The sequence below is a fragment of the Bubalus bubalis genome, chromosome 1, assembly GCF_019923935.1.
Source record: "Bubalus bubalis isolate 160015118507 breed Murrah chromosome 1, NDDB_SH_1, whole genome shotgun sequence".
Classification (NCBI taxonomy): Eukaryota; Metazoa; Chordata; class Mammalia; order Artiodactyla; family Bovidae; genus Bubalus; species Bubalus bubalis.
Genome location: NC_059157.1, coordinates 87,939,349 through 87,949,911, shown reverse-complemented (window position 1 = coordinate 87,949,911; position 10,563 = coordinate 87,939,349). Strand labels below are relative to the sequence as shown.

At 37.8% G+C, this 10,563-nt stretch overlaps 1 pseudogene; it reads right to left on the bottom strand.

The window, feature by feature from the left end:
• Positions 1 to 8,880: 8,880 nt before the first annotated feature.
• On the bottom strand, positions 8,881 to 10,238 carry LOC112579537 (annotated as a pseudogene).
• Positions 10,239 to 10,563: the final 325 nt, after the last annotated feature.

Below are 10,563 nucleotides of genomic sequence, written 5' to 3'. Positions count from 1 at the left end.
GATGGCATCATTAACTCAATGGACATGAGTTTGAACAAACTCCTGGAGACAGTGAAGGACAGGCAAACCTGGCATGCTGCAGTCCATGGGGTTGCAGAGTTGGATGTAATGGAGCCATTGAATAGCAGCATGTGAAGAACAGCTATTAGCCTGCCCTGTGCCTTATTAGAGGCTTCCCTGGTGGCTCAGACTGAATGCTTATCAACGGGTCATCAGTTTTACATGGCATCTGAGCTGCCTTTCCTGAATTGGGTGTTGTATGATCGCCAGGCCATTAAATTGGGAATACACTGTCACACCATTATTAAATGTACAAGTTCTAGCCTGAGCAAGCCTTGAAGGTACCAGTAATGTCTATGAAGAAGCAACCCAAATGCCCATGTTTCCCATGCCTGCTGCACTGGATTCTCTATCCCAGCCTGCACTTGTGGCCCAATAGCAGGGGTAGGGATTGCGTATAATTAACAGAGAAATAGAAGACCTGGATCTGGTTTACCAATGGTTCTGCATCATATGCAGACACCATCCTAATGTGGACTATTCTAACACTACTCCCGCTCTGTGACTTCCCTGGCAGACAGTGTGATGGAATATTTTCCCAATGGACAGAACTTGGATACCTGATAGCTTATTTGCCTGTAAAGATAAATGGCCAGGTATGTGATTATATAGTGATTCTTGGGCTTTAACCAATAGTTTGGCCAGATGGTAAGGGACTTTGAAGCAATAATATTGGAAAATTGATGGCAAGGATAGCTGAGGAAGAAGTAGGTGGACATTTCCCTCTAAATAGGAAAAATCATAAAGATATTTGTGTCCAATGTGAATGCTCACTGAAGGATGACTTCAGCAGTGGAGGACTTTCATAATGAAGTAGACAGGATGACCCAGTCATGGATACCAGTCAACATTTTTCTTCAGCCACCCTGGTCATCACCAAATGGACTCAAAGGGGACCATGGCGGCAGGAATAAAGTTTACCTGTGGGATCAGCAACATGGGCTTCTACTCACCATGGCCAGCCTGGCCATGGCCACATCTTAGTGCCCAGTCTGCCAGCAGAGACCAACAATGAGTCCTTGATAGTGTACTGTTTATCGAGGTGATCAGCTAGCTTCCTGGTGACAGATTGATTACACTGGACAATTTTCCATTGTGGAAAGATCAGTGTTTTGTCCTTACTAGAATAAATACTAACGCTAGATACTGATTTTCCTTCCCTTCAGACTGTGTTTCTGCCAAAACAACTATCTGTGGACTTACAAGATTACTTATCTACTGCTCAGCTTACTTCAACAGCAAATGAAAAGTGGTGATGGCCCCATTACTATTGAGTTCACTTGTTTTACCCGGTTCCCCTTCATTCTGAAGCTGTTAGATTGAGAGAATGTCAGAACGGCCTTTTATAACCCAGTTACAGTACTTCCTGGATGGACAGTACCATAGGTGATCAAGGTTCTTCAGAGGGCTGTGTGCTTTTAAAATCAGTACTGTTTTTCAGATAGCTAGGATTCATAGGTAAAAAATCAAGAAGTAGAAATAGAAATGGCACCACTCAGTATTACACCTAGAGATCCATTAGACAAGTTAACTTCATTTTCCAAGATATTATGCTCAGAGGTTGAGAGTCCTATAGCCAGAGGGAAGACTACTTCCACCAGCACACACAGCAGTGATTCCATTGAGTAGGATCTTAAGAGTGCTACTGGGCCACTTTGGGCTCCTCATTCCTCTGAATCATCAGGCAAGGAAGGCTAAGTCACCAGAAGTGACTGATTCTGACTACCAAGGGAAATTGGACTACTGCTCCATAACGGGATAAAGAAAATTGTGTCTTGAAAAAGAAAATCCCTCAGAGCATCTCTTAGAAGTACTAGTCTCTGAAACTTATTTCAATGGCAAACTTCAACAAATGAAGCAACATGAATGAATCTAGAGATTGTCATCCTGAATAAAGTAAATTAGACAGAGAAAGATAATTATGATATCACTTAGATGTAGAATCTTGAAAAAGCCTACAAATTAATTTATCTATAAAACAGAAATAGAGTTACAGATTTAGAAAACAAACTTATAGTTACTAGGGGGTAAAAGGAAAGGGATAAATTGGAAGATTGGGAATGTCACATGCACACTAACATATATGAAACAGATAACTAATAAGGACCTACTATATAGCACAGAGAACTCTATTTAATACTCTGTAATGACCTACATTGGAAAAGAATCTTAAAAAGAGTGGATATGTGTATAACTAAGTCACTAAGTGTTTGCTGTACTGCAGACACTAACATAACATTGTAAATCAGCTATTGTTATTGTTGTGTTGTTAAGTCATGTCTGACTCTTTTGCAACCCCATGGACTGTAGCCCACCAGGTTCCTCTGTCCATGGGATTTCCCAGGTAAGAATACTGGAGTAGGTTGCCATTTCCTTTTCTGAGAGATCTTCCCAACCCAGGGATTGAGCCCTCATTTTCTGCATTGACAGGTGACTTGTTTACAGCTGAGCCACCAGGGAAGCCCCCAATAATTTTTTTTTTAATTGGGTAGAACTCGAATTTTCTAGACTCTTTGAGAATGATGATTTGGGTCACCCCACCAGATAAAGAATAGTGACTAACTATAGTACTTTATGAAAGTAAAGGGAAAATGGATTTGGAAGTGGAAGAAGGTAGTTATAAATACCATGAGATTAGCTGCAAAATGCCTTGAGTATTTCTTCCTCACTTTGATAAGAGTACATTATGGTGTATGTGTTCGTGCTTGTGTACAACAAATGTCTTACTTTTACCTACACTATTATTCCCTTATCATAAGATGTATTGAGTAAATATCTTATGATTAATCATTGTCAATTTAACATCATTGTATTTCAGTTACAAGATATTAAAGAGCAAATATTTTCCCTCTTAGTGCCTTTTAAAATAATTTATTTACTTATTTTATTTACTTATTTGTGGCTACACTGGGTCTTCGTTGCTGCAGGTCTTCTGTGCAGGCCTTCTCTAGTTGCGGCCAACAGGGACTACTCTTCCTTGAGGTGCATGAGCTTTTTATTGTGGCGACTTCTCTTTTTGCGCAGCTCAGGCACCAGAGTGCACTGGCTTCAGTAGTTGTGGGTCACAGGCTTAGTTATCCCGTGGCATGTGGAATCTTCCTGCACAGGGATTGAACCCATGTCCCTTGCATTGGGCAGGCAGATTCTTAACCACTGGACTGCCAGGGAAGCCCCTTTTTGATGCATTTTTGATTGTACACAACACAATTGCATCATTATTGGTAAAATTATACCCTTACTGTTATCCTTATTTTAAATTTAATTATAATTTTTAAAAAGTGTTTATGGGTGCCAAGTTGACAGTGGGTACACTTGAAGATCTACAAGACTTCCTAGAACTAATACCGAAAAAAATGTATGTCCTATTCATAGGGGATTAGGATGTAAAAGTAGGAAGTAAAGAGACACCTGGAGTAGCAGATAGATTTGGCCTTGGGGCACAAAATGAAGCAAGGCAAAGGCTAACAGAATTCTGCCAAGAGAACCCATTGATCATAATAAACACCCTTTTTCAACAACACAAGAGATGACTTTAAATATAGACATCATCAAATGGTCAATACTGAAATGAAATTGATTACATTCTTTGTAGCCAAAGATGGAGAAACTGTATTCAGTCAGAAAAAACAAGACCTGGAGCTGACTGTGGGTCAGATCATCAGCACTTTGTAGAAAACTTCAGGCTTAAACTAAAGAAAGTGGAGAAAACCACTAGGCCAGTCAGCTATTACTTAAATCAAATCCCCTCTGAATACACAGTGGAGGTGACGAATAGATTCAAGAGATTAGGTCTAGTAAACAGAGTGCCTGAAGAACTATGGACAGGGGTTCATAATATTGTACAGGAGTCAGTGAGCAAAGCCATCCCAAAGAAAAATGCCAGAAGCCAAAGTAGTTGTCTGAGGAAGCTTTACAAATAGCTGAGGAAAGAAGAGAAGCCAAAAGTAAGGGATAAAGGGAAAGCCACTCTCAATTAAATGCAGAGAATAGCAAGAAGAGACAAGAAGGCCTTCTTCAATGAACAATGCAAAGAAATAGAGGAAAACAACAGAATGGGAAAGACTAGAGATCTCATCAAGAATATTGGAAATATCAAAGAAACATTTCATCTAAAAATGGGCACAATTAAGGACAGAAATGATAAAGACCTAACAGATGCAGAAGAGATCAAGAAGAGATGGCAAAAATATACAGAAAAGATCTTAATGACCCAGATAACCACAATGGTGTGGTCAGTCACCCAGAGCCAGACATTCTGGAGTGTGAAGTCAAGTGGGCCTTAGGAATCACTGCTGCCAATAAAGCTAGTGGAGGTGACAGAATTCCAGCTATTTAAAATCCTAAAAGATGATACTATTAAAGTGCTGCACTTAATATGTCTGCAAATTTAAAACCCAGAAGCAGCCACAGGACTAGAAAAGGTCAGTCCTCATCCCAATTCCCAAGAAGGGCAGTACTAAAGAATGTTCAGACTACTGGACAATTATACTCGTCTCCCATGCTAGTAAGGTTATGCTCAAAATCCTTCAAGCTAGGCTTCAGCATTTCATGAACTGAGAACTTCCACATGTCCAAGCTGGGTTTAGAAAAGGCCAAGGAACCAGAGATCAAATTGCCAACATGCGCTGGATCATAGTAAAGGAAGGGAATTCCAGAAAAACACACATGTGGGATCTTCCCAGACCAGAGATTGAGCCAGTATCCTCTGCATTGCAAGGTGCAGTCTTAACCACTGGACAGGCTGGGTAGCCCTATTTGAACACTCTATAGGATAATATTGTGAAACTTCTCAACAGCATCAGATATTGATGAGAAAAAAATGTTTATAAATGTACATAAAGAGAAAGGAACTGTGGAGACTTTTAAATCTCTAGGTTAAGAAAATCAATGCAACTTCATAATGAAGAGTATTTATGTTATATTATTAGCATCTCCAATGTGTAGTTTAATCCAATATAAGTAGTGTTCCAGACAACTGGATGAACTTGGCATTGTGATAAGCAATGTGATAGTTCATTGCATCTAAATACCATTAAATAATATATATGTAATTTAATTTCATAGTTTCTTGAGCTTTGTTCAAGTTCACACTTGACATCTTTTCCAACATGGTACTGAAATGACATGAAATGATATACAAAAATAAAAAAAAATGTTTAATAGAAGTGAGAATGGGAAAACATCAGTGAGGAGATTTGGTGAATTTCTGGAAAGCATAAAATAGTTAAGAACTTTTTTGAAAGACACATCAGAGCAGTAGAATCTCTAGATTAGACATGTTCAACAGAAGGCTACATAGGAAGCCTGAGTTTCTGAGAGACCCCTGGTGCCTTCTTCATACCCACCCAACCTAAAGAAGGACTTGACAGGTAAACCATGCTCACATACTCATAGCTTGTTGTCAACATTTTCATTCAAACAAAAGGCCAATTAGGGAAACAAACTTTTATGATTATAAAACACATATATCATTTGCTTATTTTAGCAGTGTAGTCTTTGGGTCATAACTATATGTGTATGAAAAAGCAAAACTTTAAATTACAGGAAAAAATCAGAACAATGGGAATATTATACAGCAACAAAAATGAATGCATTATAGATATATGGAAATACATAGATTCCGTAGTGAAAAATAATGAAAGCATCATGACTGTTATCCTTTCACTTGCTTTCTGGGGTTTGGTGACGTCCCTCAAGAAGCAAAAGGAAAGCAGATCATAATCTTGTGAGCTGCACCTCCAAAAATATGTAATAATATTATTTGTTGTAAATATTTATATGGTTTGTATCTTTAACCCAAATGTCTAACTAAAGAGCTTCACCCTGATATTTTGTCATACTCTATCACTAGAGCCGATCCTCTTTCTAAGAAGAACAAGATTAATTCATTTTAGGTGTGTGATGCTTGTGATCATCTTGAAAGAAAAACATGAAGGTGCTTGACATAGAGTAGCCATCCCAGGCCTAGTAATCTCTGTGGGCTTAGTGAAAGACTGAAAAGTAAGCGACGCATTCATGCTTCATTTGAAATATTTGTGCTGTCAGAATCATTTCAAGTTTACATATATTGCATAAATATTTATTTAGGACCTCATGTGTGTAAGCAACTGTGCTAAGCACAACATAGGAATGAATGAGAGAATAGTGAGATTTCTAAACTGTAGCCTAAAAATAGCTTAGAGGCCCCAAATAAGAATTACACAATGTTATCCATGGCCTAAGAGCATAAATAAAGTATTCAATGTTTCAAAATGAGGCAGCATTATTTTTCTCTTTGAGGTGTTCTGGAAATGTGTTGTAGAAGATATAACATTTAAGATAGACCTTGAAGGAAGGACTGTTATAATTTCAAATGAAGATAGACGTACTTGGGGAGAATGTTCCAGTGGAGAGACCTGTATGAAAACAAACATGTACCTGAGAGGAAGATTTGTCCAGAAGAGTTTCAGTCATTCATTTTGGTTATAGCATTGGGTCCATTAGGAGAATAGTGGAAGAAGAGAATTTGGAGTTAAATCAAGATTTTTGGGGGGAAAGACCCCAAATAATGGCAACATGAACAAATGCAGAGTAAGACAGATAGTTAGGGATAGATATGTTTATAAATCACACAATATGTAAATACACATAAACAAATATACATATGCATATAGAGATTTCTAGATAGGTATACTATATATACATAATCTGATAGCAATACAATTCACTAAAAATTATTGAAGAGAAATATAAATCAGAGTTCTTTTCATAACAAATAATCTGACAACAATGTTTGGAACATAACCAAATAGTAGAAGTATCAAGAATGTTGAAAATGACAGAGGTGAGTAGTTTCAGAGTGAGGCCATCAATGGTGTTAGTAGGAATGTGTATGGAATCAGTGATGAGACTGTAAGGTCAGGGATAGACCTGAAGATGAATCACTTATTATTCTTAGAGTATGGATTGTGACAAAAGCTAACATTTAAGGATTGTGGTGGCATAAATCATGCAAACTTTTGCTCATTTTCATGTCTTTCCCAGCTACTCATTGAACTCTGATAGATCATTTTAATGTTATTTGTACTTTGGTAATATGCACTTGAAGCCTCTTGTTAACAACACATTCTAATAATCTATACATATTACTTCTTTTTTCTGATTACTTTGGTATTTCTCAAAATTGTATGAAAGTTGAGACCATTTCCTTCCTATTCTGCTACTTCTGTTTTTTCTTTCTATGCCCATACCAGTTAAATCTTCAGTCTCGTTGTTTAGCTTTCTCAATCAGTAAAGCTTTTCAGATTACCTTACAACATACCCCAAAACTGGACAGAACCATTCAAGAGGAAAGATAGTGAGAGACATCCTCGCTCTTTGTGTTAGATAGAGACACACGTTGAACTAAGAGTATCCTCTTGCAATTTGACCTGATTTTTTCTGCTTTAACTCCTTTCTCATTTTTCATTTTTATTGGCTACTCATTTCTGTTGCCTTTTTTGTGTGATTAGAGAGTTGCACGGCTTCCCAGGTGGCTCAGTGGTAAAGAACCTGCCTGCCAATGCATAAGATGCAGGTTCAATCCTTGGGTTGGAAGACCCCATGCAGGAGGAAATGGCAACCCAGCCCGTATTCTTGCCAGGGAAATCCCATGGACAGAGGAGCCTGGTAGGCTACAATCCATAGGGTTGCAAAGAGTGAGACACAATTGAACAACTGGGCACAATTGGAGCACAGAGTTGAAACTCTACAAAAAAGTGAAATTTACTATGTCCCACATAGAGTGAAATAGAAGACTGTTCGATGGCTAGCAGAATTTCTGAAATTTGCCCTGTTTATTCAAACACAGGCCTGTCACCACTGGGGAGATAAACATGATATGATTCTTCAGGCTGTGCAGGTTTCTTAATATTAAAGACATCGTATTTCAATCTTTTTCAGAGTGAAGATACTATCATAGTGCTTAATGCATTTATGAAGACATATTGAGAAGATATGTGCAGAAGATTTTAATTTGTTTTCATCTTTAATTTTTTTGGTATAACATGAACACTTGATTAGAATTTTATCTACTTTTTTGAGTAATGTACATAGAGTTTCAGATGCTTATTAGTACTCTCAGCTTAATTCTTTAAAACACTAGGGTAATAATGATAACTGCAAAAAACTTTGAACCCTGGTCAACAGTAGCACCATCTAATCTGCACAATTTATGACTTTTAGTAAAAAGTGAACTGATATGAGTATGAAATCTAAGCATTCTTCTTCAATACTTTTGCCAGTGAATCTATGACTTTATTTCTCAAGCTATAGATAATTGGATTTGAGAAAGGAATTATGGCTGAGTAATACTCCATTGTGTATATTTGAATCAGTTCTAATGAGGTGGATGAAACTGGAGCCTATTATACAGAGTGAAGTAAGCCAGAAAGAAAAACACCAATACAGTATACTAACACATATATATGGAATTTAGAAAGATGGTAACAATAACTCTGTGTACGAGACAGCAAAAGAGACACTGATGTATAGATCAGTCTTATGGACTCTGTGGGAGAGGGAGAGGGTGGGAAGATTTGGGAGAATGGCATTGAAACATGTACAATATCATGTATGAAACGAGTCGCCAGTCCAGGTTCAGTGCACGATACTGGATGCTAGGGGCTGGTGCACTGGGACGACCCAGAGGGATGGTATGGGGAGGGAGGAGGGAGGTGGGTTCAGGGTGGGGAACACATGTATACCTGTGGTGGATTCATTTTGATATTTGGCAAAACTAATACAATATTGTAAAGTTTAAAAATAAAATAAAATTAAAAATAAAAAAATTAAAAAAAAGAAAGGAATTATGATCATGTAAAACAGAGAGTACATCATATTTTGATCATCTGCTTGTACAGACCTAGGGCATATATACATGACAAGAAGAGGCCCATAGTATAAAGAAACAGATAGGAGGTGGGCCCCACAGGTGGAGAAGGCCTTAATTATGCCTTGTACCAAATTCTTTTTTTAAGACTGTAAAAATAATAAATGTATAAGAGATGAGAACAGTAAGAATGCTGAACACCTGTATTGACCAAGAGAAAATAAATACCATCAGAAAATTAATGGAAGGGTCAGTACAGGAAACCTTAAATAGTGGTACAAATTCACAGTAAAAGTGATGTATTATATTAAAATTACAGAAGGTCAATCTTAATAAAAGTTATATTATGAAGTATGGCATGGAAAAGGCCACCTAAAAATGATGAAACTAATAGCTGAATGCATAGTCTATTGGTCATAATAACTGGATAAAGTAATGGTTTGCAAATGGCCACATATTAATCATATACTGCTGTTGCCAGCAAAAAGCATTCAGTGGTTATTCTGGTTCCAAAGGAAAACAAATTGTATCTTACATTCAGTGAGAGACATCATTTTGCTCTTTGCAAAGAAACTGACCAGCAACTGGGGAGTCACTGTGGATGATATCCAGGCATCCACCAAGGCCAAATTCTCAAGGAATAAGTACATGGGGATATGAAGGTGAGGATCATTGCAGATGAGAGCAATCAGGCCAAGGTTTCCCACGATGGTGAGGAGATATATCACCAAGAATAGAAAGAACAGGGGAATTTGCCCTTCTGGCTGATATGTGAGTCCTGTGAGAGTGAATTCTGTCAGCAATGTTGCATTTTCCTTTCCATGTCCTCACTGGGTATTACCTGAAATGAAATGGAGTAAACCAGAAATAAAGACACAAAGAATTTTCAACTTGAGTAAATGGGAATGAGAGTTGAAATAAACCATGCATATCCGAATGCCCTCTTAATTTTATTACCTCTATAATAAATGAGATCTATTTGGATGAAATATGCCTACATGTATGCTAAGTCACTTTAATTGTGTCTGACTCTTTGTGACCCTATGGACTGTAGCCCACCAGAGTCCTCTGTCCATGGGATTCTCCACGCAAGAATACTGGAGTGGGTTGCCTTCTACAGCTCCAGGGGTTGTTCCCGACCAGGGGATTGAACCTGCTCTTATATCTCCTGCATTGGCAAGTGGGTTCTTTACCACTAGCCAACTAGCCCTGGGCAAAATGACTTTGAGAGGAGAGGGAAGAGAATGCAAAAGAATTCACAATGTAGAGTCACCACTTTGGTGACATATTTGATGTGAAGGGGGTGGTCAGTGAAGAACAGAGAAGTCATTTAGTTGGCTGGTAGATTTTCATTAAAAATTGATTGATAACTCATCAATCATATAACTCATAGCCAGTCTGTTCCATTGTTCTATATGTCTGTGTGTGTTTTTTTGCCCAAAACATTCTGTTTTGATTACTGTAACTTTGTCATATTGTCTGAAATATAGAAGGGTTTTATATATATCAAGCTTTGTTATTATTTTTCCCCAAGTCTCATTGTTCCATAGGTTATTTGTTCTATCTGTGAAAAGTATCCTGGATATTTTGATAGGGCTTGCATTAAATGCACTGATTGCTTTGTGTACTATGGCCACTTTAGCTTAATTAATTCT